Here is a 21,061-nt window from a genome sequence, read left to right as displayed (position 1 = left end):
TTTGCAAATGTATAGAAATGAAACCACAGTCCTCTCACTTACGACTCGTCATAAATTCACCTGCCCAAAGCGAATTTAAAGTCAGTTTGATGTGTAAAGTTTGGCACATTTGAGCATCAAAGTAATGTTTACTACACAGAAGCTGAAGCGCAGTTCTACATCCGCTCCACTAAGCGGCGCGAGCGACTCCACGTTCAGTCTGACTCTTGGCTTCAGGTGTTTGACAATAAACGTGTGTGATGACAGCCGGCAAAACAAAACACGTGTAGTTTGTTTTAAACGCATAATTAAAGATGACAGCTCAGCGACAGAATCTTAATGTGTTTAAACAGCACATATTAAAGCTTAGCAGCAAATTAAAGCAGCAGACTCTGTGATAAAGTATAGGAATCAAGTGAAGAGACTCACCTGTAAGTATACTCATATAAAGTACTTTATTTGCTTGTAAAATTAACTGAAAGGAGCTATATAACAGCATTTGCGTTTTATAAAAATCACAGATACTTATTTTCTTTGGTGTTTTTACAGCTGTCAGTTTATTTAGATGTGTGTTGTGCAGGATGTTTACATTTTTCTGCTAATGTCACTTTCAGGCTTCATGTTTAGTGTTAAACGAATAGCATTGAGCTGTTTATATTAAAAAGCAGCATAAATCTGCACTTATGCTTGTTTAAAAAAGTTGATTAGTGAGCTTTTGTACAGCTTCAGTGTTCAATATTGTACCTGTCCAATATAGAGTATGAATTAATGTCTTTATCTTTTGTTTATGAGCTCTTCTGTTGGTGAAGTTCTCAGTTCTGCTGTTTCAGATGTATTTCAGTAGTAAAGTGTTTATTTCTGTGTTTCCTCTACAGGATGAAGGATGTGTTTGGAGTGAACAGAAGCAGAGCTCTGGGACATTTGGACAGCCGTGGACTGTAATGGTGGACTTCTGCTGATGGACAGGTGAGACTCGTATCTTGTGTTTGAGTTTTGGTGTGTCGGTTATCATCATTTTCTTTCTGAAGGGTCGTCCCTCTGGAAAGGAAATGATGGTAACCGAAACGGGGAGAGAAGGGACGGGGGTCTGGATTTTTATAGAGCTAATTTATTTTTTAGTAAAAAGCAGCATAACCCCTGCTGTACATGGCCCCGTAGGTCAGGGGAGGAACGTTTCATCCTCCCCCTTCATTCACACCGACACTCACACATATCGCAGTGATCTGGCTGGGGTTGAACCAGCAACCTCTTAACCCATGAGGCATTGCTCTACCACTGAGCCACAGTCACATACCTAATGACATGCTGGAACTTATATTTCACCATTATTTCACTACTCGTTGTGCAATAAGTGAGCAAAGCTGAGCTTTGAACCCAAGTCCTCATGACAGCCTTCACCATGGAGAGCATGTGTTCAGTCAGGAGCACCACTGTGGCTCTCACACTTGCTTCTGGAGTTTAGCAGAGTTTGTCAGATATCATGACACTTATTTAATGTATGGACTAGTGGGATTTGAACCCAGGACTCCTTTTTAACAACACAGCGCTCTAACCACTGTGCCACAGATCTCTTGACTGCACACATGCTGGACTTATATTTCAGTCTGATTTTACAACAAACATGTCAAAGTGTAAAGTTGGATTTGTAACCCATGACTCTATTGACAGAGAACATGTGTTTAGTCACATGCACCACTGGGACTTTCAAGTTGAAAACTGGTGTTGTAGTCATTTTGTTGCATTTAATAACCACTATTCACCAAAATCAAGAAGGATTTGAACTTTAGGCTACAGTAGACAAAACTTTTCATACATTTGTTTTGTCTGATTGTTCATGATTCTTAATTATCGTTAATTTCAAGCTCATTATCTGCGTCTATATGTATATCTTCTGTATGTCTGCTATGAGTAATTTTAAAATGATTTGAAAATAGCACTTGCTCAACTATTAGTAAAAAAATTGCCAAATTATTTACTTAAGTAAAGAATATTACTTCATAATAAATATTATTCTTTGCACAATAAACTCGTAGTGACAGAAAATACATCATTTTAAATAGCATCCTCAGTTTAGTCAAATAAATGTTTTGTTTTAGTTTGTCATATTTGCCCTAAAGCCCCTTGTTGTCTGAAAGACTTTAATTAGCCGCCTCAGGTGTTTATCATCAGGTAATTCTGGAAAGTGGATCTTCAGGATCAGGATTTTTCACCTTAAGAAAATAAATACTTCAGTTCATGGATTGATGCAGATCCTCATATTGTCCACAAGATGGAGCTGAAACTCTGATTTTGAGCATCTCTTTGTTATAAATGAAGCGGACTTGAAATGAAAACAAGTTTATTAGTCATTATATAATACATACTTTATTTGTTTAAACATGCGTATGCACTCAGTGATCAGTCAAATGTTAAATGCTTTAAAAACCAACAGTGATTCCACAACAAAAATAAGTGAACGTTAGCCAAGACATGAAAATAAAATGAAGCTCTAAAATAAATTATTTATAAATAATCAGGTTATTTCGCCAATTTATAAATATTAATGTATAATTCACTCATTTATGACAGTCAAAAGCTTAAAGTTCTCTATCAGCTCTACTAGGCGGCGTGAGCGGCACACTAATATGGTATATTACTATTGTTATTGTTAATTAGTGAAAATTATAGATGTTTTCAGTTGTCTTGATTAAATATCAGGTTTATTCCACCAGATATAAATGTCTTACATTTTCTGAAGTTTTGTGTTGTGTTGTCTTAAAGTGATAAGCACCTCTCATTATAAATGACTTATTTTCTGCAACAAAGAAAAACTAACTTTAGACTTTAGCTAACTTTAAAATACTGATATGTATATTTATATATACTACATAAAATTAAGTTAGTTGTTGTGTTTCTCCTACAAAATAAAGTCTGTGTTTGGGTCATACAGTCAATGAAATCAGAGCTGTGGGACGTGTGAATAGACTAGACAGTCCCTGTCATGCAGGATATCCACTCACTCATGGACAGGTAAGATGTTGTGAACTAAATAACTAAATTGTAACGCACTGATCTGACCTTGTGCATCTGTCTTTGATTCAGTAAACTGTATTTAGTCATCAGCTCACACAGAAATGAATCATCATTCATTAAAATCTGCCCAAATAACCAATCAAGCTTTACTATAAGTGCATGATGAATGATCAGACCCTCTGAAGTTTGGCTGTGGTTCAACCTGTGTTGGAAAAGGAGTGTTTGTCATTGTTGATTCATCCATCTTGAACCATCCATAGACCCAGAGCTTTACATCTTCTTCATCACTGAAACAGAGAAAGAAAAATGATGGTGATTAATCTTTGTGGTAAACTAACATTTATTAGTTTTTTTAACTGTTTAAACAAAACAAAATACTTTATGATCCCTAAAGCACATGCTGCAGACTATAACTGAAATGAATGAATAGTATTGACTGTTAAGATTTTTTTCTAAGTAGAGATATAAAAAGTGCAAATATAAAAGTGTAATGCATGTTTCTTCTTAGAATAATTAATCTGAGGTTTTGAGTTTCTTTCAAATTCAGTGCTCAAAATGTTAAAAAGTCATTTCTGAGAATAATTTGTCTAAATCTGTGCTGTGCTCCCAGATGAAAAAAACAATAGAAACATGAAGTATTTATAGTGGCTTAAATGGTTATGATACTAACTGCATTAGTTTTAAAAGGAAATGCATTGGTCCCTGACGGTGGGTCTTGACTGGTAACCTTCTATGGAGATCTGATATATGACCATCTTTATGTTATGTATATTTGTAAACAGCCATTTTAAAAAAAACATGTTGTATATATGACAAATGTGTGAAATACAAACCTGAACTTGCAATATTGTATTGGTGGTAACTGGATGGTAAACCTGAAGTCCTACTAGATTAGTTTGCTGATTCCAGCAGTATTGATATAAAAGCTCCTGAAATCTGCAAACAAGACACGGAAAAACACTTTAGAATAAAATAATAGAATAAAGAATAAAAGAGGCTCGTGCATGTAAATAATAAATAAAGTCAAGCGCACATCTACTTTACCCAGAGTCTCGGAGGATTGCCCATTCATTCCTGAGTGTGTTTCCATGAGCTTCTCAGTTCAGCTCTTTTACTCCATCAGTTTAAAGCTGATCTCGATCTTCTGCCGGTCGATACACTCACGAACTCAAGCGTGTTGTAAAATATCCTCGAGTATATTTTAAATCTCTTAAATCTCTCTTCGCTGTTCACACGACTGACTGCGCGTCCACCTTGTGTTTACTTCATTAATGCGGATACACCTATTGACCACAAGCCGGAGCTGAAGATCACCCATACACGAGTTGATTAGTCACGTTTTCTTGAGTATAATAATTAGACAATGCAGTCAGAATTAAATATTGTGCTTGTAATACGACATTAAACTATAAAAATAATCATTTTAAGTCTGTTTAAGCCTACAACGCGGACTTTATGTTGTAAATTGTAGCGCAGTTCTTCATCCGCCCCACTAGGGGGCGCGCACTGCTTCACGTTATGTCTGACTCGCAGCTTTCAGGTGTTTGACACTCACTGACAGCATGAGGCTTGAAGATACAACAGGTAAAACAAATCCTGACAGCTCCGTGATTGTATTATAATATCTGTAAACAACACATAAACAAACTGAACAGACACGCCGCTCTGTAAAGTGCAGGAATACAGTGACAAGAGACGCACCTGTAAGTAACTTTACCGTGTTTTCTCCGTATTGTTTGTGTTGACGTTTGATTTTTATGTCGTTTCCCAAAGCAGGACATGTCAGTTTAGCTCAACATAAACATATAAAAGTCACACTGTTCTAATCTTATCAGAGTTGTGCTTAAAATGTTTTATTTATTGAGCATTATGACTTTCTTCCTTAATTTTATCGGCTTTATTGCAGACTTTCATGACATGATGCTCTCATGCTGAACTAACTTAGTGCTGTGTTGATTTTATAATAAATTATGTCATAAATTAAACGTTTTTAAATATTTTTGTCTTTATTAATATACATTTTATGATTACTATTGTTATCTTTTATAATTTATAGTATATTCTGTATTATTTGTGCTGTAAAAGCTGAATAATCAATATTTTTACATAGTTCTATAGTTTAATATCAGGTATAGTTGAACTGAACAGTTGGGCCAATGCGAGTCTCTTTAATAAATCTTTTTGTTTAATTATTTCAGTGTCCCGTTAACCAGACGCTGAAACACAGAGATCATTTGAAGACAATAACCTCAACATCAACAGCACGTGAGTCACACAGCGTTCATTCATTCACAGTCAAGCATTTATTATAATGAAGGGTTTTATGAGTGTTTCTATATTTGTGTGTTGATTTATTAAGACTTTTCAGTTCTTGTTTAATTGTCCATTTTAAATGCTTTAGGCTTTGTTTATTAGGTTTTCCTAATGTTAATGTTTCAGTTAAATGATTAATGTATTTACCTTTATTCATTCTTTAATATTTGTATGTTACTAGATGTGTTTGTAGTCAAATAGTGACTTTTTTCAATTGCTATAGTTTTTACACTTTTTTTTTTTTTATCATATTGGCAAATATGGTTAACTTCAAAATAACCAAGAGAACAACTCTTAATATGTCCAGTGATGGCCAAGTGGTCAGGGCAAAGGGTTAGAGATCCAAGGCCATCACAAGAGACGTGGGTTCGAATCACCACGATGATACTGAAATTATCCAGAAAGTTCATTTTAGGCCGTTTTTGGGGTCAAAAAAAAAAAAAGTTTTCCTTCCTTTTTTTTTTCTTCTGCTCCTCCTCCTCATTCTCTGTTAGCCCCGCCTCTCTCTGCCACACCTCTCTCACACCTGCTGCTTGTCATCCCACTTATTTCTCAGTCCTGCCTTTCTGTCTTATACCTCCCCAGGTATGCCACATGTTTCAGGTCCGTGTTTTCCCATGTAGCCGCGCTGCCTGTTACCATCCCCGACATTTTTCCGATAGCTGCCACTTATCTCTTACCGCCCCAGGTATCATCTCACATTTCTTCTGGTGTCCACCTCTTGTCTCTTACCGTTACACCTTTATTCCGGTATCCGCCTCTTGTCTTGTACCGCCCCAGGTACTTTGCTGTATCCACAGCTGTCTTTGGTGGGATTTGAACCCATGCCTCATCCGTAATCTTGTCCGCAACCAACGGTGCTTGCCACTAGTGCCATCGTGGCTTTCACAATGAGAACTGAACTTCGCGCAACTTTGTCTTTTCTTTTCACAACAGTTTAACATAAACAAGAAAGGGATTCGAACCCCGGTCTCCAAGATGAAAGGTGAGTGCTCTACCCACTGACCCATTTGATCTGTGTAGCAGATTGCTGTCTTTAATGGGGTTTTATAGATATGTTTATGGCGAATACAAAAAAATTGTAGCAACAGAGGGATTCAAACCCATGCTTTCACGCTTGAATGGCAATTATTCTCCCACTGTACTGCAGAAGATGGTGATTATTGTGACACATTTTTGTCTATAGCTATAGATAAAGCTGCAGGTACATTTAAATGTTTGCAATAGTGGGATTCGAACCCACGTCTCTGTGATGTACAAACAAAAGTTTCAGTTAGTGAACAATTATCCCCTACACCACAGAGACAGAGATGATCAGAGTATCTTGTTTCCAGTGTATTTCCTGTTTTCAGTCCAGCTTCAGCATTAATTCAATAAACTTCACATTGGCATTTTAAAGTTTGCAAGACTGGGACTCAAACCCACGACTCTGCGTTATAAAAAAATGCAAAGAGCGAACGCTTATCTTCTGTGCCACAGAGGAAAAAACAATTGATTAATGATTGTTTTGAGAGTAATTGTTGGTTTTACTTCATTTAGGTATAAATTATTGTACATTTCAGTTAGCAAGAGTGGGACGCGAACCCTTGTCTCTGCGATGTAAAAAATGCAAAGAGCAAATAATTATCCTCTACACCACAGAGGCAGGAACAGTTGCAGTTTGGTTGTTTTGACAGTAATTCTTGTTCTTAGCTTAAGCATTAATTACACTAAATGTAGCATTGGCAAGAGTGGGATTCAAACCCTCATCTCTGCTATGTAAAAGATGCAAAGAGCAAATAATTATCCTCTGCACCACAGAGCCAGGAACAATTGCCCTTTGTTTGTTCTGAGAATAATTCTTGTTTTTAATTATAATAGATTTCACTTTAGCAATAGTGGGTTTCAAACCCACATCTCTGCGATCGAAAAGTCTCAAAGTGTGAACATTTATCTTCTGCCCCACAGAGGCAGCAACAATTGCTGTGTGCCTTTTTTGATAGTAATGTTTGAATTCCATGCAGGTGAATTATATTTTAATTTTATATTCATGCAGAGTCAGGTATTGAACTCAGGTCAGCAAGAACACCTCACTGTTACATGACGACACACTAACCACTAGGCTATGGGGACTGAGATGCAGATTCACTCTGATGGATAATTTAATCATATCTCAATCACATCCTTAAAATTTCCTTGATTAACAGCTTCACCTGATTTCAATTAAGACTGTAAGTTCACTCAGGAAAGTGGCTCATCAGGAGCAGACGCTGATCTGATCTCTTACAGCTCTCTATTATATGTAAACCTGCCACTTAATGCCAACAAATATTCAGTGTTGAAAGTTGTGAAAATTTCCTAAGAGAGATTTGAACACACGTTACACTAAGACACTAATAGTCTCAGAATATATTTTGTCCCTTGTGTTATGCATTTACAACATATCTGCTGGTTCAGCTCATGAAGAAATATTGTATATATAGTGCTGAAGAGGGATTTGAACTTCAGGCTTAAGCACAGAAACTTTTTATACATTTATTTTGTCAGACTGTTCATGACTCTTTAATTATAACTTAAGTTCAAGCCCATGATCTGTCATGTACATTTTCTGTATTTCTGCTGTTCAACTAATTTTTAGATAATTTTAAAATGTCACACATACAAACAACTATTAATAAAGCAAAATCAAAGAAATGACCAAAGTAAAGAACACCAAATGAACTGATATATTATAAAAATGCATTAATAACTTAATAAATGTATTTTCCACATCCTCAGTTTCGTCTCATAAATGTTTTGTAATTATTTGAACAGCAGAGTTTGTCAAATTTGCTCTGAAGCCTCTTCTGATCTTAAAGTCCTTCATTAGCCGCCTCAGGTGTTTATCATCAGGTAATTCTGGAAAGTGGATCTTCAGGATCAGGATTTTTTACCTTAAGAAATAAAAAACTACTCTGTACTCCACAGTTTCATGGATTGATGCATATCCTCTTATTGTCCACAAGATGGAGCTGAAACTCTGATTTCGTGCATCTCTTTGCTATAAATGAAGCGGACTTGAAATGAAAACAAAAGTTTATTAGTCATTATATAATACACACTTTATTTGTTTAAACATGCCGTATGCACTCAGTGATCAGTCAAATGTTAAATTCTTTAAAAACCAACAGTGATTCCACAACAAAAATAAGTGAACGTTAGCCAAGACATGAAAATAAAATGAAGCTCTAAAATAAATTATTTAGAGATAATCAGGTTATTTCGCCAATTTATAAATATTAATGTATAATTCACTCATTTATGACAGTCAAAAGCTTAAAGTTCTCCATCAGCTCTACTAGGCGGCGTGAGCGGCACACTAATATGGTATATTACTATTGTTATTGTTAATTAGTGAAAATTATAGATGTTTTCAGTTGTCTTGATTGAAAATCAGGTTTAATCCACCAGATATTAATGTCTTACATTTTCTGAAGTTTTGTGTTGTCTAAAAGTGATAAGCACCTCTCATTATAAATGACTTATTTTCTGCAACAAAGAAAAACTAACTTTAGACTTCAGCTAACTTTAAAATACTGATATGTATATTTATATATACTACATAAAATGAAGTTAGTTGTTGTGTTTCTCCTACAAAATAAAGTCTGTGTTTGGGTCATACAGTCAAGAAAATCAGAGCTGTGGGATGTGTGAATAGACTAGACCAGTGGTTCCCAACCTGGGGTCCGCTCACAGGGGGGGCGCGGGAGAGGATAAGTATTGAGGTAGAAAAAGGCATAAAAATGCTCCACTATTATAAAGGGCTTTGCAATTAATCGAAAATCCGATTTAGATTTCGGTTTCAAACGATTATAAAAAAGCATTAATCGAGATAAATGATTATTACATCATATTTTGCCATGTTCCAGTTGTACACGTGTTGCTCTTAAAAGCGCGAAAAAGCTTATGTGTGTGTGCAGCACGATCACGCAGTCAGAAGCATGCGGCCGCTCAGCATTCACTCTCATTCACACACTGAGAGGAGCAGAGGAGCGCAGACATCTAAAGTCATCTTAACGTGAGCGCTTTAATGGTCAAATAGGTGTCAAAACGCGGTGTTTAGTGATTATTTACATTAACCCTCATTTGTGTAATAAACAAACGAGTTGAGGATCAAAAGACGTGAAAGAGAAACCATTAAAGAGACTAGTGCGCTATAATCCTTCTGCCGCCTGTTTTTATCATTATTAAACCAACATAACAAGAAAACCCTCGCTGCTCTTGACTGAAGGACTGCTGTAGCTAAGGTGTTTTTCTTACAGTGAAGATGCTTAAAGCACAGGTTGTTTCATATTTTTATTTTATTCTATTGTATTTTTATTCTCTTTCCTTTGCAGGGTGGAAAATAACTGCATGTATACAGTTGAAGTCAGAATTATTAGCCCTCTTTAATATTAGCAACCCTTTTCCTGCCCAATTTTTGTTTCATGGAAAGAATATTTTATTAACTTATTTCTGATCATAATAGTTTTAATATCTCATTTCTAATTACTGATTTCTTTTTGTCTTTGCTATAATGACAGCACATAATGTTTTACTAGATATTTTTCAAAATACAAGCATTCAGATTAAAGTGCAGTTCAAAGGCTTAATTAAAGTAATAAGGCAAGTCATTATAACGGTAGTTTATTCTGCAGACAATCAAAAATATATATTGCTTAAGAGGGCTAATAATATTGACCTTAAATTGGTTTCAAAATATTTAAACCTGTCTTTATTCTAGCTAAAATAAAACAAATAGAAGAAAAAATATTATAGGAAATACTGTTAAATTTCCTTGCTCTGTTAAACATAATTTGGGAAATATTTGTAAAAAAAAAATCTCAGGAGCACTAATAATTTTGACTTTAACTGGCAATAGTTTTGAATAATCGTGATTACAATTATGACCAAAATAATCGTGATTATGATTTTTCCCAAAATCGAGCTGCCCTACTATTATACATGTATTTTTAAGTACCAAAAAAAAAAATCTAAACACATACTTAAAATTCCAACATAATAGTGAAAATAATTGAAATAAATAACTTTAAATAATTATTTAAATTTTGCTCATTTGCGCAATCTGCTTGTCAACGTGTCGTAAAGGCAAAATCAAAACAAAAATGGCAGACAAACGTAAATGCAGTGATTCTTCAGAGGCGAAGAAAAAGATTAGACAGTATGACAAAGCCTACCTAGATTTTGGTTTTATTTAAGGCCAAGACAAGTTAAAACTGATTAATTAATATTTTCTATACATATTACTATGTATTAATATTACACAAACACACACACACACACACACACACACACACACATATATATATATATATATATATATATATATATATATATATATATATATATATATATATATATATATATATGTTCACGGGGGGGGCCCCAAAGAAAAAGGTTGGGAACCACTGGACTAGACAGTCCCTCTCATGCAGGATATCCACTCACTCATGGACAGGTAAGATGTTGTGAACTAAATAACTAAATTGTAACGCACTGATCTGACCTTGTGCATCTGTCTTTGATTCAGTAAATTGTATTTAGTCGTCAGCTCACACAGAAATGAATCATCATTCATTAAAATCTGCCCAAATAACCAATCAAGCTTTACTATAAGTGCATGATGAATGATCAGACCCTCTGAAGTTTGGCTGTGGTTCAACCTGTGTTGGAAGAGGAGTGTTTGTCATTGTTTATTCATCCATCTAGAATCATCCATAGACCCAGAGCTTTACATCTTCTTCATCACTGAAACAGAGAAAGAAAAATGATGGTGATTAATCTTTGTGTTAAACTAACATTTATTAGTTTTTTAACTGTTTAAACAAAACAAAATACTTTATGATCCCTAAAGCACATGCTGCAGACTATAACCGAAATGAATGAATAGTATTGACTGTTAGGATTTTTTTCTAAGTAGAGATATAAAAAGTGCAAATATAAAAGTGTAATGCATGTTTCTTCTTAGAATAATTAATCTGAGGTTATGAGTTTCTTTCAAACTCAGACTTGGAAGTGCTCAAAATGTTAAAAAGTCATTTCTGAGAATAATTTGTCTAAATCTGTGCTGTGCTCCCAGATGAAAAAAAAATAATAGAAACATGAAGTATTTATAGTGGCTTAAATGGTTATGATACTAACTGCATTAGTTTTAAAAGGAAACCTTCTATGGAGATCTGATATATGACCATCTTTATGTTATGTATATTTGTAAACAGCCATTTTAAAAAACATGTTGTATATATGACATATGTGTGAAATACAAACCTGAACTTGCAATATTGTTTTAGTGGTAACTGGATGGTAAACCTGAAGTCCTACTGGATTAGTTTGCAGATTCCTGTAGTATTGATAAAAAAGCTGCTCAAATTTGCAAACAAGACACGGAAAAACACTTTAGAATAAAAGAATAGAATAAAGAATAAAAGAGGCTCGTGCATGTAAATAATAAATAAAATCAAGCGCACATCTACTTTACCCAGAGTCTCGGAGGATTGCCCATTCATTCCTGGGTGTGTTTACATGAGCTTCTCAGTTCAGCTCTTTTAATCCATCAGTTTAAAGTTTATCTCGATCTTCTGCCGGTCGATACACTCTCAATAATAAATGTGTTGTAAAATATCCTAGAGTAGATTTTAAATCTTTTAAATCTCTCTTCGCTGTTCACACGACTGACTGCGCGTCCACCTTGTGTTTACTTCATTAATGCGGATACACCTATTGACCACAAGCTGGAGCTGAAGATCACCCATACACGAGTTGATTAGTCACGTTTTCTTGAGTATAATAATTAGACAATGCAGTCAGAATTAATTATTGTGCTTGTAATACGACATTAAACTATAAAAATAATCATTTTAAGTCTGTTTAAGCCTACAACGCGGACTTTTTTTGTAGAATTGTAGCGCAGTTCTCCATCCGCTCCACTAGGGGGCGCGCACTGCTTCACGTTATGTCTAACTCGCAGCTTTCAGGTGTTTGACACTGACAGCATGCGGTTTAAAGATACAACAGGTAAAACAAATCCTGACAGCTCCGTGATTGTATTATAATATCTATAAACAACACATAAACAAACTGAACAGACACGCCGCGCTGTAAAGTGCAGGAATACAGTGACAAGAGACGCACCTGTAAGTAACTTTACCGTGTTTTCTCCGTATTGTTTGTGTTGACGTTTGATTTTTATGTCGTTTCCCAAAGCAGGACATGTCAGTTTAGCTCAACATAAACATATAAAAGTCACACTGTTCTAATCTTATCAGAGTTGTGCTTAAAATGTTTTATTTATTGAGCATTATGACTTTCTTCCTTAATTTTATCGGCTTTATTGCAGACTTTCATGACATGATGCTCTCATGCTGAACTAACTTAGTGCTGTGTTGATTTTATAATGAATTATGTCATAAATTAAACGTTTTTAAATATTTTTGTCTTTATTAATATACATTTTATGATTACTATTGTTATCTTTTATAATTTATAGTATATTCTGTATTATTTGTGCTGTAAAAGCTGAATAATCAATATTTGTAGTTCTATAAATTAATATCAGGTATAGTTGAACTGAACAGTTGGGCCAATGCGAGTCTCTTTAATAAATCTTTTTATTTAATTATTTCAGTGTCCCGGTAACCAGATGCTGAAACACAGAGATCATTTGAAGACAATAACCTCAACATCAACAGCACGTGAGTCACACAGCGTTTATTCATTCACAGTCAAGCATTTATTATAATGAAGGGTTTTATGAGTGTTTCTATATTTGTGTGTTGATTTATTAAGACTTTTCAGTTCTTGTTTAATTGTCCATTTTAAATGCTTTAGGCTTTGTTTATTAGGTTTTCCTAATGTTAATGTTTAAGTTTAATGATTAATGTATTTACCTTTTTTCATTCTTTAAAATTTTATATTACTAGATGTGTTTGTAGTCAAATAGTGACTTTTTTCAATTGTTATAGTTTTTTTCACTTAATTTTTTTTTATTATATTGGCATATTAGGTTAACTTCAAAATAACCAAGAGAACAACTCTTAATATGTCCAGTGATGGCCGAGTGGTCAGAGCAAAGGGTTAGAGATCCAAGGCCATCACAAGAGACGTGGGTTTGAATCACCACGATGATACTGAAATTATCCAGAAAGTTCATTTTAGGCCGTTTTTGGGGTAAAAAAAAAAAAGTTTTCCTTGCTTTTTTTTTTTCTGCTCCTCCTCCTCCTCATTCTCATTCTCTGTTAGCCCCGCCTCTCTCTGCCACACCTCTCTCACACCTGCTGCTTGTCATCCCACTTATTTCTCAGTCCTGCCTTTCTGTCTTATACCTCCCCAGGTATGCCACATGTTTCAGGTCCGTGTTTTCCTGTTTCCTGCCTGTTACCATCCCCGACATTTTTCCGATAGCTGCCACTTATCTCTTACCGCCCCAGGTACCATCTCACATTTTTTCCGCTGTCCACCTCTTGTCGTTACACCTTCATTCCGGTATCCGCCTCTTGTCTTGTACCGCCCCAAGTACTTTGCTGTATCCACAACTGTCTTTGGTGGGATTTGAACCCATGCCTCATCCGTAATCTTGTCCGCAACCAACGGTGCTTGCCACTAGTGCCATCGTGGCTTTCACAATGAGAACTGAACTTCGCGCAACTTTGTCTTTTCTTTTCACAACAGTTTAACATAAACAAGAAAGGGATTCGAACCCCGGTCTCCAAGATGAAAGGTGAGTGCTGTACCCACTGACCCATTTGATCTGTGTAGCAGATTGCTGTATTTAATGGGGTTTTATAGATATGTTTATGGCGAATACAAAAAAAAATTGTAGCAACAGAGGGATTCAAACCCATGCTTTCACGCTTGAATGGCAATTATTCTCCCACTGTACTGCAGAAGAAGGTGATTATTGTGACACATTTTTGTCTATAGCTATAGATAAAGCTGCAGGTACATTTAAATGTTTGCAATAGTGGGATTTGAACCCACGTCTCTGTGATGTACAAAAAAAAGTTCCACATGGCGAGCGATTATCCCCTACACCACAGAGACAGAGATGATCAGGGTATCTTGTTTTCAGAGTATTTCCTGTTTTCAGTCCAGCTTCAGCATTAATTCAATAAACTTCACATTGGCATTTTAAAGTTAGCAAGACTGGGACTCAAACCCACGACTCTGCGTTATAAAAAAATGCAAAGAGCGAACGCTTATCTTCTGTGCCACAGAGGAAAAAACAATTGGTTAATGATTGTTTTGAGAGTAATTGTTGGTTTTACTTCAGCTTAGGTATAAATTATTGTACATTTCAGTTAGCGAGAGGGGGACGCGAACCCTTGTCTCTGCGATGTAAAAAATGCAAAGAGCAAATGATTATCCTCTACACCACAGAGGCAGGAACAGTTGCAGTGTGGTTGTTTTGACAGTAATTCTTGTTCTTAGCTTAAGCATTAATTACAATAAATGTAGCATTGGCAAGAGTGGGATTCAAACCCTCATCTCTGCTATGTAAAAGATGCAAAGAGCAAATAATTATCCTCTGCACCACAGAGCCAGGAACGATTGCCCTTTGTTTGTTCTGAGAATAATTCTTGTTTTTAATTATAATAGATTTCACTTTAGCAATAGTGGGTTTCAAACCCACATCTCTGCGATCGAAAAGTCTCAAAGTGTGAACATTTATCTTCTGCCCCACAGAGGCAGCAACAATTGCTGTGTGCCTTTTTTTTGATAGTAATGTTTGAATTCCATGCAGGTGAATTATATTTCAATTTTATATTCATGCAGAGTCAGGTATTGATCTCAGGTCAGCAAGAACACCTCAGTGTTACATGACGACACACTAACCACTAGGCTATGGGGACTGAGATGCAGAATCACTCTGATGGATAATTTAATCATATCTCAATCACATCCTTAAAATTTCCTTGATTAACAGCTTCACCTGATTTCAATTAAGACTGTAAGTTCACTCAGGAAAGTGGCTCATCAGGAGCAGACGCTGATCTGATCTCTTACAGCTCTCTATTATATGTAAACCTGCCACTTAATGCCAACAAATATTCAGTGTTGAAAGTTGTGAAAATTTCCTAAGAGAGATTTGAACACACGTTACACTAAGACACTAATAGTCTCAGAATATATTTTGTCCCTTGTGTTATGCATTTACAACATATCTGCTGGTTCAGCCCATGAAGAAATATTGTATATATAGTGCTGAAGAGGGATTTGAACTTCAGGCTTAAACACAGAAACTTTTTATACATTTATTTTGTCAGACTGTGTTCATGACTCTTATATTATAACTTAAGTTCAAGCCCATGATCTGTCATGTTGTACATTTTCTGTATTTCTGCTGTTCAACTAATTTTTAGATAATTTTAAAATGTCACACGTTCACAACTATTAATAAAGCAAAATCAAAGAAATGACCAAAGTAAAGAACACCAAATGAACTGAAGTATTATAAAAATGCATTAATAACTTAATAAATGTATTTTCCACATCCTCAGTTTCGTCTCATAAATGTTTTGTAATTATTTGAACAGCAGAGTTTGTCAAATTTGCTCTGAAGCCTCTTCTGATCTTAAAGTCCTTCATTAGCCGCCTCAGGTGTTTATCATCAGGTAATTCTGGAAAGTGGATCTTCAGGATCAGGATTTTTCACCTTAAGAAATAAAAAACTACTCTGTACTCCAGTTTCATGGATTGATGCAGATCCTCTTATTGTCCACAAGATGGAGCTGAAACTCTGATTTCGTGTATCTTTGTTATAAATGAAGCGGACTTGAAATGAAAACAAGTTTATTAGTCATTATATAATACATACTTTATTTGTTTAAACATGCGTATGCACTCAGTAATCAGTCACAAGTTACTTTAAATGCCATGTTAAGAATCTGTCAACAGTGATTTGACATCAAATATAAGTGAACATTACCCAAAACATGTGAAAATAAAATTGAGAATATACTAAAATCATAGTTTAGTTTACCAATTTATGAATATTAATCTTCAATCTTCTCACGTATGACTTGTCGAAGTTCTCCATCATCTCCACTAGGCAGCGTGAGAGATCCTGCAGTGACCATAGCTAGCCATTTAGATTTTTATTCATTCTCAGGATATGAATTCTTATTATCAACAATTAAATGTGAACGGCGTCCTATGGTGACATTTAACTGGTAAGAATAGTTACAGATATCAAGAACTATATTTCCTGAGCCACAGTCACACTGCTCTTTTTGTCCCATAAACTTCCATCCATATGCACATGCATGCAGCAGACTGGAACCGCAAGCTGGTGTGATGAGTTTCTCATGTAATGTAATGTGTATTTATATAGCGCATTCATCGTGTATGGCCATACACCTAAAACGCTTCACAATCAAGAGGGATGTGGAGGTCTCTCCGCACCACCACCAGAGTGCAGCATCCATGATGTGATGAAAGCCACAGGATAACGAGGCCAGTGCTTCACCACACACCAGCTATAGGGGGAGTACAGAGACAGTGATAGAGCCAATTCTGTGTATGGGGAAGATTGGGAGGCCATGATGGATAAGAGCAGATGAAGGGAATTTAGCCAGGACACTGGGGTTACACCCCTACTCTTTAGATGAAGTGCCATGGGTTTTCCGATGACCACAAAGAGTCACGATTTCAGTTTAACGTCTCATCCGAAGACAGATGTCGCTGCATTTAAAAGTTCAAGATTGGTGACTGGCGAAATCACATTATACGATTGTGTGAGAGAAATAGAAGATCAAAACAAGACCTCTCTGTGCAGAAATGTAAAATATGAAGCAGTCGCTCGCTTTATCATTGTCTAATCATCATCTTTTATCCTGCCCCTTTTCACAGTGCCGTATCTCACATGCTCAAACTCTAGTGTGACTGTGGCTTTACTCAGTTCAGTTTAGTAAACTTGCCCACAACCAACGGTGCGGGTTCGAAATTCCTGATATTGCATTTGCTTAACAGGATATGAAGTCTTGATGTGAAGAATGCTGATTGTTGATGTCTAGAATTCAGACCCAGAGAATGAATGAGTCAAAACAACTTGCTGAAACCTGCAACCTGAAAGTCAAAAGAACAATGACAGCTGTTAATATCACTCAATAACACATAGTTCAGTAAAACAGCAAATAAAACAGACACACAGTGCAGATAAAATGAAAATGAATGAAATAAAAGGATTCGAGCGTCAAATGACTTGTTACTTTCTGCCACAAAACACTTTAGATTTTATCCAACTTCAAAATACTGATATTCATATGCAACGTAAAATGAAGTGAGTTGGTGTGTTTCTCCAACAAAATAAAGTCTGTGTTTGGGTCATTCAGTCACAAAAGCAGAGTTGTGGGACGTGTAAATAGATCAGACAGTCCCTGTCATGCAGAACATCCACTCATGGGGCTCTATCATACACCCGGCGCAACAAGGCGCAAGACGTGTTTGCCCCGACGTGTTGCTATTTTCAGACCAGCGCAACACTAATTTTCCAGTTTTCCACCACGTTGTTTAAATAGCAAATCTATTTGCGCCACTTTGTGGACTCATGGGTGTTTTGGTCTAGAAAGGGGTGTGTTACGGTGCATTGCTGGCGCGTTGCTATTTTGAGGAACTGAAATAAACTGCACTAGCACTGCTGAAAGCAGGTCTAAAGTCCAGCGAAGAGTGCGTTAGTTATGCGCTTCGCTTACACATTGCTTAATACACTCAGGATGTACAGCAATACAGAAATCGTCACCTTGGAATTATAAGGTTTTATCTGCATTCTGAATGATTTTGAGATATTGAGCTTCAAAGTTTTCGCGTTCCATAGCAAACAGTATGTGTGTAACATTTGTTTTTTGAAATAAAACATCTTAAAATGTAAACAACATATAAAAGACATTCCATAATGTAAATGAGTTGTCATTTAAAAAGAATGCCAATAACTCAATTTTGACAGAAATGTCAGACAGAGCCTTATAAGTCTAAATGACGAAACGTCTTTACAAATGAAAATGAATTAAAGGAATAAAATATAATAAAATGTATTACTTTCTATGTAATTATAAAAGAACACTGCCTCCATGCCTTCTTCATCTCAGGGGGCTTTTTTCAGTTTATTCACGACAACTTGCTTTTGTATAATGTTATTATTATTAGTAGTAGTATTTATTATATGCATATTTATATTTGTTTTAATAAAAACACGCTTAGATTTGTCCACCTGTCCAAAATAGTTTTGACAAAAATCTTTGCGCTTAACAAACTAAATTAATTATGTAGGGTAATGGATGTCCTCAGCAGAGTGCGTTCAACACTGTTTCCTTATCCACCAAAGAGAGAAAGAGAATGGGAGATGAGTCTCTGATTGGTTTATACTCAAAACACACCCATAACTCATTAGGAGAATAAGCAGAACACTGTTGGACCATGCGCCGCGGCGCAAAGTGTATTTTTCTGTCCTTAAAATAGCAAAAGTGGATTGGGACGCACGCTTAATGCGTTTGCACCTTGCGCTTCAGACTTTGCTCCTAGGTTGTTCAAATAGAGCCCAAGGGCAGGTGAGATGTTGTGAACTAAATAACTAAATTGTAATGCACTGATCTGACCTTGCGCATCTGTTATTTGATAAACTGTATTTAGTCATCAGCTCACACAGAAATTAATGATCATTCATTCAAATCTGCCCAAATAACCAATCAAGCTTTACTATAAGTGCATGATGAAGGATCAGACCCTCTGAAGTTTGGCTGTGGTTTGACCTGTGTTGGAAAAGGAGTGTTTGTCATTGACTCATCCATCTTGAACCATCCATAGACCCAGAGCTTTACATCTTCTTCATCACTGAAACAGAGAAAAGAAAAAAATGATGGTGATTAATCTTTCTGGTAAACTAAAATATTTATTATTATTATGTAAAACAAAATACTTTATGATCCCTAAAACACATGCTGCAGACTACATACCCGAAATGAATGAATAGTATTGACTATTAGGATTTTTTATTTTTAAGTAGCTACATAAATAGTGCACAAAGATATTGTCAACATAAAAGTGTAATGTGTGTTTTAAAATGAATAATCTGAGGTTATGGGTTTCTTTCAAAATCAGACTTGGAAGTAGGCATCGTAACCGTTTTCAGGTTGACCGGGGTTTGGAAAAGTCAAGGTTTTTAAACCACCCAAAATGTTCTGCTATACTGTTCCTATACGGTATATGTAAGATAACTATTATTATTTTTTAAATTTTTTTTGTTTTGTTTTTTGTTTCACAACAGTATCCTAAAAGCAGAAAAGATCTCCAAACACGCCGTTTCATGATTGAGGTAAAGCTGGATTTATATTCACACATTCAGACTTTCTCCTTAATAATATAATCTCTGAGAAGTTTTATTTGCACATTCAAAATGGTGAAATCATATTAGCAGCCAATGGCTGTCAAAGTACAACACTGTTGGCAGTCTATTAAATAGTGCTAATGTCGTATTCAAGTCATACTTACATGCGATTTCAGACTGAATATTCAAAGCACCATGGTAAACAATACGAGTACGTCACAAGTTGCCACTGAACGAATGTGCAAATCTAAAACAAACTTTACTGCTATCTGTTCAAGTTGTGTTTTTCAAGCTAATGAAGACAGCAGAAGTCATATTGTCATATTTGTGTTTAAAGGGGGAAAAACTTCTTGCTTTTTTTACCTAAACTTTTAAAAAGAGCATATTTTAGAGCAGTAATCACAATACAGTAAAACTGTGAAACCATGATGTTTTTATCCAAGCTTATCATACCGTCAGAATCATATAGCAGCCATGCCTACTTGGAAATGCTCAAAATATTAATAAGTCATTTTTGAGAATAATTTGTCCAAATCTGTGCTGTGCCCCAGATGATAAAAAAACAGAAGAAACCCTTGAAGAATTTAGGGTTACAATAGTAACTGCATTGGTTTAAATAGAAAATGCATTGGTCCTTGTGGGTCTTTACTGGTAACCTTCTATACCATGTGGAGACCTGATATATGACCAAACCATATATGAACACATACATTTATAGCTAAAATATTTAAACAAATATCATCATGTTATGTATATTTGTAAACAGCCAATTTAAAAACATGTTGTATACATGACATATGTGTGAAATGCAAACCTGAACTTGCAATATTGTTTTAGTGGTAACTGGATGGTAAACCTGAAGTCCTGCTAGATTAGTTTGCAGATTCCAGCAGTATTGATATAAAAGCTGCTGAAATCTGCAAACAAGACACAGAAAAACACTTAAGCGGTGAACAAAAGCGGCGCACGTGCATGAAAATAAAGTCAAGCGCACATCTACTTTACCCAGAGTCTCGGAGGATTGCCCATTCATTCCTGAGTGTGTTTCCATGAGCTTCTCAGTTCAGCTCTTTTAATCCATCAGTTTAAAGCTGATCTCGATCTTCTGCCGGTCGAGACACTCACGAACTCAAGCGTGTTGTAAAATATCCTCGAGAACATTAAAATCTTTTAAATCTCTCTTCGCTGTTCACACGACTGACTGCGCGTCCACCTTGTGTTTACTTCATTAATGCGGATACACCTATTGACCACAAGCCGGAGCTGAAGATCACCCATACACGAGTTGATTAGTCACGTTTTCTTGAGTATAATAATTAGACAATGCAGTCAGAATTAATTATTGTGCTTGTAATACGACATTAAACTATAAAAATAATAATGTTAAGCCTGTTTAAGCCTACAACGCGGACTTTATGTTAT

At 35.7% G+C, this 21,061-nt stretch overlaps 3 long non-coding RNA genes across 32 annotated transcripts in view; 1 reads left to right on the top strand and 2 right to left on the bottom strand.

Moving 5' to 3' along the window:
• Positions 1–196: 196 nt before the first annotated feature.
• The window catches only part of LOC110437837 (uncharacterized), a 38,885-nt gene continuing 18,020 nt past the window's right edge, over positions 197–21,061 (top strand). For 8 of the 29 annotated variants that reach the window (XR_012401849.1, XR_012401851.1, XR_012401850.1 and 5 more), the window contains exons 1-6: positions 4,545–4,694; positions 5,190–5,256; positions 6,241–6,289; positions 12,947–13,013; positions 13,990–14,038; positions 19,580–19,627. This is a non-coding gene — a long non-coding RNA (uncharacterized lncRNA). Of the gene's footprint in view, positions 411–854; positions 946–2,908; positions 2,989–4,544; positions 4,695–5,189; positions 5,257–6,240; positions 6,290–12,259; positions 12,456–12,946; positions 13,014–13,989; positions 14,039–19,579; positions 19,628–21,061 lie in introns of those variants that run through there. The other 21 variants (XR_012401861.1, XR_012401853.1, XR_012401870.1 and 18 more) reach the window with 11 other exon arrangements.
• On the bottom strand, positions 2,317–4,283 carry LOC103910402 (uncharacterized). The gene is made up of 3 exons (XR_660660.5): positions 4,036–4,283; positions 3,825–3,927; positions 2,317–3,278 (listed from the first exon to the last, which is right to left on the bottom strand). It is a non-coding gene; the product is annotated as an uncharacterized lncRNA (long non-coding RNA).
• On the bottom strand, positions 16,096–20,891 carry LOC103910404 (uncharacterized). 2 transcript variants are annotated; one of them, XR_012401847.1, is made up of 3 exons: positions 20,645–20,891; positions 19,013–19,146; positions 16,096–17,385 (listed from the first exon to the last, which is right to left on the bottom strand). It is a non-coding gene; the product is annotated as an uncharacterized lncRNA (long non-coding RNA). The 2 variants fall into 2 exon arrangements; XR_012401846.1 differs by having other exon boundaries at positions 19,065–19,146.

The sequence above is a fragment of the Danio rerio genome, chromosome 4 (genome assembly GCF_049306965.1).
Source record: "Danio rerio strain Tuebingen ecotype United States chromosome 4, GRCz12tu, whole genome shotgun sequence".
In the NCBI taxonomy this organism is placed as follows: Eukaryota; Metazoa; Chordata; class Actinopteri; order Cypriniformes; family Danionidae; genus Danio; species Danio rerio.
This window is presented reverse-complemented; position numbering and strand designations above follow the sequence as displayed.